General features: G+C 54.7%; 1 long non-coding RNA gene across 1 annotated transcript in view; it reads left to right on the top strand.

The window, feature by feature from the left end:
* The first annotated feature begins 217 nt into the window (after window positions 1-217).
* LOC135273336 (uncharacterized) overlaps window positions 218-5,872 on the top strand; it is a 20,639-nt gene continuing 14,984 nt past the window's right edge. The window contains exon 1 of the long non-coding RNA XR_010341121.1: window positions 218-283. This is a non-coding gene — a long non-coding RNA (uncharacterized LOC135273336). The remainder of the gene's footprint in view (window positions 284-5,872) is intronic.

Below are 5,872 nucleotides of genomic sequence, written 5' to 3'. Positions count from 1 at the left end.
AACTCCTGACCTCAGGCGACCCGCCCGCATCTGCCTCTGCCTCTGCCTCTGCCTACTAGAGTGCAGGGGTGACGGGCGTGGGCCGCTAGGCCCCGGCCTGCTTTTTCTTTTGTCACTAGAAAAGAAAATAGTGCGGGCCCTCTCGTGATCACGGTATAAACCCTTCTATACTGTGGAATACGGCGCGCGTGTGCGTGCGTGCGTGCGTGCGTACGTAGGTGCGTGTGTTTCTGTGTGTATTGCCGAGTCATGGTGCTTCCTTCCCCCGCAGGGGCTCCGCTCGGTTAGTTGTGGGGATAATGCCTGGGAGGGTGCCGGGCTGACACTTGCATATGTTGTCTTCGGGCGTCACCTAGCGGTCACGGTTCTTGAAGGTCTAGGCGGCATACGGGACGCTCTGGCCGCCCGCCCGCAGTCAGGAGCGATTGTGGCTTCTCTCCGCTACCCGCCGCCCCGCCCACGCCCCGAGCTCACCCGCCCCCGCCCCGCCCCCACCTTGGTCCGTCCGTCCGTCCGTCCGTCCGTCCGTCCCCCTCACTCCCTCGTTGCCCAGAAGACCCCTGGAGACCCTGGCTGGGCCCGATTGTTCTTCTCTTTGATCCGTTGTTTCCCTTTCTCTCTTCGTGTCTTTTTTTTTTTTTTTTTTTTTTTTGAGACGGAGTTTCGCTCTTGATACCCAGGCTGGAGCGCAATGGCGCTGTCTCGGCTCACCGCAACCTCCGCCTCCTGGGTTCAGGCAATTCTCCTGCCTCAGCCTCCTGAGTAGCTGGGATTACAGTCACGCGCCACCGTGCCCAGCTAATTTTTTGTATTAGTAGAGACGGGGTTTCACCATGTTGACCAGGATGGTCTCGATCTCTCGACCTCGTGATCCACCCGCCTCGGCCTCCCAAAGTGCTGGGATTACAGGCTTGAGCCACCGCGCCCGGCCTCTTCGTGTCTTTTTAACCCATATGGACTCTGCTGCCTGGGTTTTATGGATGACAGCTCCACTTTAGGCCTTGCCGTTAGTGGGGACTTTCCTGATTCTCCTCAGTTGTAGTGAAAGCAGGTAGATGTCAAGAGCGTGCAAGTAAATGGCATTTCCCAGAAGTCATCGAATGGGTGTGGAGGAAGAAACATGCGGTGCCCCCCTTTCAAGGCAGCGATGCCAGCAATAATGAATTAGGTGTCATTGCTGGAGTCGGCTTGTTTCCTGAGTTGCCCTCCGTGCCCACCCCCACCCCAGGCTTGAAAACATTCTAGAATAACCCACTGTGCCTCCGTCCCTTCCCCTTCCTCTTTCTGTCCCCTTCTGCTTGCTCCCCTCGGTTTCTCTCGTTCCAGTCAGGCATATCCTCTCCACTCCACCCCCACCCCCACTCCTTAGGTAAATTCAACCACCCTGGCCTGGGCCCTCATAGTCATTTTTTTTTTTTCATTTTTAAGATAGAGTCTCGCTCTGTCGCCCAGGCTAGAATGCAGCGGTGTGATCTCTGCTCACTGCAACGTCTGCCTCCCGGATTCAAGCAATTCTCCTGCCTCAGCCTTCTGAGTGGCTGGGGTTACAGGCATGCGCCACCACGCCTGGAGAACTTTTTCCTTTTCTTTATACGTTAAAATTAAAGAAGTTTTTTTGTGTTTTTAGTAGAGACGGGGTTTCACCATGTTGGCCAGCCTGGTCTTGAACGCCTGACCTCAGGTGGTCCACCCGCCTCAGCCCCCCAGAGTGCTGGGATGACAGGCTTGAGCCTCCGCGTCCGGCTCATAGTCACTTTTAACGGTTACGTTAAGTGTAAATTTTTATTTTCCTGGCCAACATATTAGTAAGGTGGAAGGTGTGTCGTAGCCCCTACCTGGGCCTTACTATGCTTTTAGAGGATTAAAAAACAAGAAAATAGGCCGGGCGCGGTGGCTCAAGCCTGTAATCCCAGCACTTTGGGAGGCCGAGGCGGGTGGATCACGAGGTCGAGAGATCGAGACCATCCTGGTCAACATGGTGAAACCCCGTCTCTACTAATACAAAAAAATTAGCTGGGCACGGTGGCGCGTGCCTGTAATCCCAGCTACTCAGGAGGCTGAGGCAGGAGAATTGCCTGAACCCAGGAGGCGGAGGTTGCGGTGAGCCGAGATCGCGCCATTGCACTCCAGCCTGGGTAACAAGAGCGAGACTCCGTCTCAAAAAAAACAAAAAAAAAAAAAAAAACAAGAAAAGATCTTTCTATCCTTTCTCCTTTTGTTTCTGTCTTCCTAATTTCCTTTTCCAGCTCTTTCTTTCTTTCTTTGTTTCTTTCGTGGTTTCTGTGTTTCCTTGTATTTTGTCTTTTTTTGCGACAGAGTCTCACTCTGTCACCCAGTTCTGTGTTTCTTTCGTGGTTTCTGTGTTTCTTTCATTGTTCCTGTGTTTCTTTCGTGGTTTCTGTGTTTCTTTCGTTGTTCCTGTGTTTCTTTCGTTGTTTCTGTGTTTCCCTTTTTTTTTTTTTGAGACAGAGTGCCACTCTCTCACCCAGTTCTGGTTCTTTCGTTCTTTCTGTGTTTCTTTCGTTGTTTCTGTGTTTGCTTTCCTTTATTTTCTTTTTGCGAGACAGTCTCACTCTGTCACTCGGTTCTGTGTTTCTTTCGCTGTTCCTGTGTTTGTTTGTTTGTTTGTTTGTTTGTTTCTTTCTTTCTTTCTTTCTTTCTTCTTCTTTCTTTCGAGACAGAGTCTCACTCTGTCACCCAGTTCTGTGTTTCTTTCGTTGTTCCTGTGTTTCCTTTTTTTTTTTTTTTTTTCTCCTTTTTTTTTTTTGAGACAGAGTCTCACTCTGTCACCCAGGCTGGAGTGCAATGGCGCGATCTCGGCTCGCTGCAACCTCCGCCTCCCGGGTTCAGGCGATTCTCCTGCCTCAGCCTCCTGAGTAGCTGGCATTACAGGCAAGCGCCACCATGCCCAGCTAATTTTTTGTATTTTTAGTGTAGACGGGGTTTCACCATGTTGACCAGGATGGTCTCGATCTCTTGACCTCGTGATCCACCCGCCTCGGCCTCCCAAAGTGCTGGGATTACAGGCGTGAGCCACCGCGCCCGGCCTAGTTCTGTGTTTCTTTTGTTGTTTCTGTGTTTCTTTCGTTGTTCCTGTCTTTCTTTCTTTCGTTGTTCCTGTCTGTCTGTCTGTCTGTCTGTCTGTCTGCTTTCTTTCTTTCTTTCTTTCTTTCTTTCTTTCTTTCTTTCTTTCTTTCTTTCTTTTTCTTTCTTTCTTTCTTTCGAGACAGAGTCTCACTCTGTCACCCAGTTCTGTGTTTCTTTCGTTGTTCCTGTGTTTCCTTTTTTTTTTTTTTGTAGCTGGGATTACAGGCGCGTGCCACCGCGCCCAGCTAATGTTTGTTTTTTTAGCAGAGACGGGGTTTCAACATTTTGGCCAGGCTGGTCTCGAACTCCTGACCTTGTGATCCACCCGCCTCGGCCTCCCAAAGTGCTGGGATTACAGGCATGAGCCACCGTGCCCGGCCTCTGCGTTTCTTTGTCTCTCTTTCTCTCTCTCTCTCTCTCTCTCTCTCTCTCTCTCTCTCTCTCTCGCTGTTTCTTTCTCTCTGTCTCTCTGTCTCTCTGTCTTTCTTTCTAGACGGAGCCTTGCTGTGTCGCCAGGCCAGATAGTGTTTAGTACCGAATTTTATTTTCTCCATTTTCTGTCTTTTTCTTCCTTCCTTCCTTTCTTTCTTTCCTCCTCCTCCTCCTCCTCCTCCTCCTCCTCCTCCTCCTCCTCCTTCTTCTTCCCCTTCTTCTTCTTTTTTAATTTTCACCTTGATGCAGGTGGGCGAACGCTGAAAAAGGCATTAGCCTCTTCTTTCTTTCTTTCTTTTTCTTTCTTTCTTTCTTTCTTTCTTTCTTTCTTTCTTTCTTTCTTTTTCTTTCCCTCCTTCCTCCCTCCCTTCTGTCCTTTTATCTGTTCCTTTCCTTTATTCTTTCTTTCTTTCTTTGTCTTTTATACTTTCTTTTTTCCTCTCTTTCGCCCTTCTTTCCGTCATCTCTTTCCTCATTCTTTCTCTTTTTCATCTTTCTTCATTTTCCACCTTTCATCATATACCTTCTCCAGATTTTTTAAATTCTGTCTGTTTTCTCCATCTCCTTCCTCCCCGCTCCCTGCTTGCTTTCTTCCCTCCCTCCTTCCTCCATCTCTCTTTTTTCTATCCCCTCCCTCCCTCCCTCCCTCCCTCCCATCCCCCACCCCGTGTGGATTGTGAACGTGTCCTCATTCGGCGTCTCTCTGTCACCTGAACGACTCGCGCCCGAGTCCTGTGTGTTCTTTCTCCCTCCGAGATGCATCTCCAAACACCCACACGTCATGGGCTTGTCTTTTGACTCTGTCTCGGTCTACGCAGATACACGTTTGGAGGAGCGTTTCTGTGGGGTTGGGGTGGAGGGGCTGTGTTTTCGGCCTCGGGAAGACTTTCTCGACTCACGGTTTCGGTTTTGCGGTCCGCCGGCCGCCCTGCCATCCGGATGTGTCTCGGTGACAGGTTTGGGATGGTGACATGTCGCCGGTTTTCGGGCTCCATCTGGTGGCCGCTTTTATATGGTTCTCCTGGCTTCCAGAGCTCCGGTGGCAGCTGCTGAGCGAGGGGAGCGTCCCTGCTGTGAGCTAGGCAGAGCTCCGGAAAGCCTGCGGCTGTCAGCGGGGCTGTCCCTGTGGCGCCAGAGCTCTGGCGAGTCACTTGTGAGTCAGAGCACGGGCGTGCAGGGCTATAGAGGGGCAGGCTGTCGCCGAGTTTCCAGGCCCGAGCGAGGTGTGCGGGCTGCCGGGGCTGGTCGACCAGCACGCCGTAGCTCCCGAGGCCCGACCCGCGACCCGCGGGGACCCTCCGGGCATGGCGCGGGTGGCCGGGGACGCCCCTCCCCGGCCCTGTCGCGGGCCTGTGCGGGCCCTGGCCGCCTGAGGCACCCGCCGAATCTCTTTTCCAAGTTCTCGTGGGGAGTCGGTGGCCGTCCTGCGCCGTCCTCCCGGGGTGCCGTACCCGGCTGCGGTCCCTCTGCTGTGATACTTTTCTTCCAAGTCCGCGTTCGTAGTCGGAGAGTGGTCCCTGAGAGCGCCTTCGGTCCCTCGTGTGTCCCTCGCGTGTGAGGGGACGGCCGAATGGGTCTCGCTCTGGAGGCACGGGTCGGCCCCTGCGTGGCACCGGTGGCCCGGAGGGCGTCCCTGGTCTTGGGGGTCGACGAGACGGCCCTGGGTGCTCCGTGTGTGGCTGCGATGGTGGCCTTTTTGGGGACAGATGTCCGTGTCGTGCGTTTCTGAGTCGGTGGTGTGGCCGGTGACTCGACCCCCTGCCCCCCAGGGTGGGTATATCTTTCACGCTGAGTTTGAATTTTGGGCCACCGGGTTGTTGCTGACACGCTGTCCTCTGGCGACTTGTCGCTGGAGAGGTCGGGCCTCTGGATGCGTGGGGGTCTATCTGGTCTGGCGGTGACCTGGCTAGCCGGCCCTGCTCTGGCTTGAGCCGCCGGCTGGGGCCCGTGTGCCTTGCCTCTCACGCATCCGTCTGAGTGTCCCGGCTCCCCGGTGCCGCCCTGGGTGGGCCCGGGTCTCCTCTGACCCACCCGGGTGTGGTGGGGAGAGGCCGATGCGGGTGGGGGGCTCCCTTCCGCCTGCGCGTGCGCTCCCCGCTGCGGGCACCTGGGGCGGTCGCGACAACCCCGCTCCGTTGGCTCCGTGCCGTGCGTGTCAGGCGTCCTCCGCTCCCTTGGGGTTGTCCGCCGTCCCTTCCCTCAGAGCGGGGCTGGCCGACCGCGGGCTGTGGTCGGCTCGGTGGTTTGGTGAGGCTGGTGAGGTCCCGTTGCTCCGCTCTGGGTCTTGTTCCGATCGATGTGGTGACGTCATGCTCTCCCGGGCTGCGACCGTTCCGCGGTGGGCGAGGGACGG

This window comes from Aotus nancymaae, unplaced genomic scaffold (assembly GCF_030222135.1).
Source record: "Aotus nancymaae isolate 86718 unplaced genomic scaffold, 86718_ANA_hifiasm-v0.15.2.pri h1tg001109l, whole genome shotgun sequence".
NCBI classification, from domain to species: Eukaryota; Metazoa; Chordata; class Mammalia; order Primates; family Aotidae; genus Aotus; species Aotus nancymaae.
This window is presented reverse-complemented; position numbering and strand designations above follow the sequence as displayed.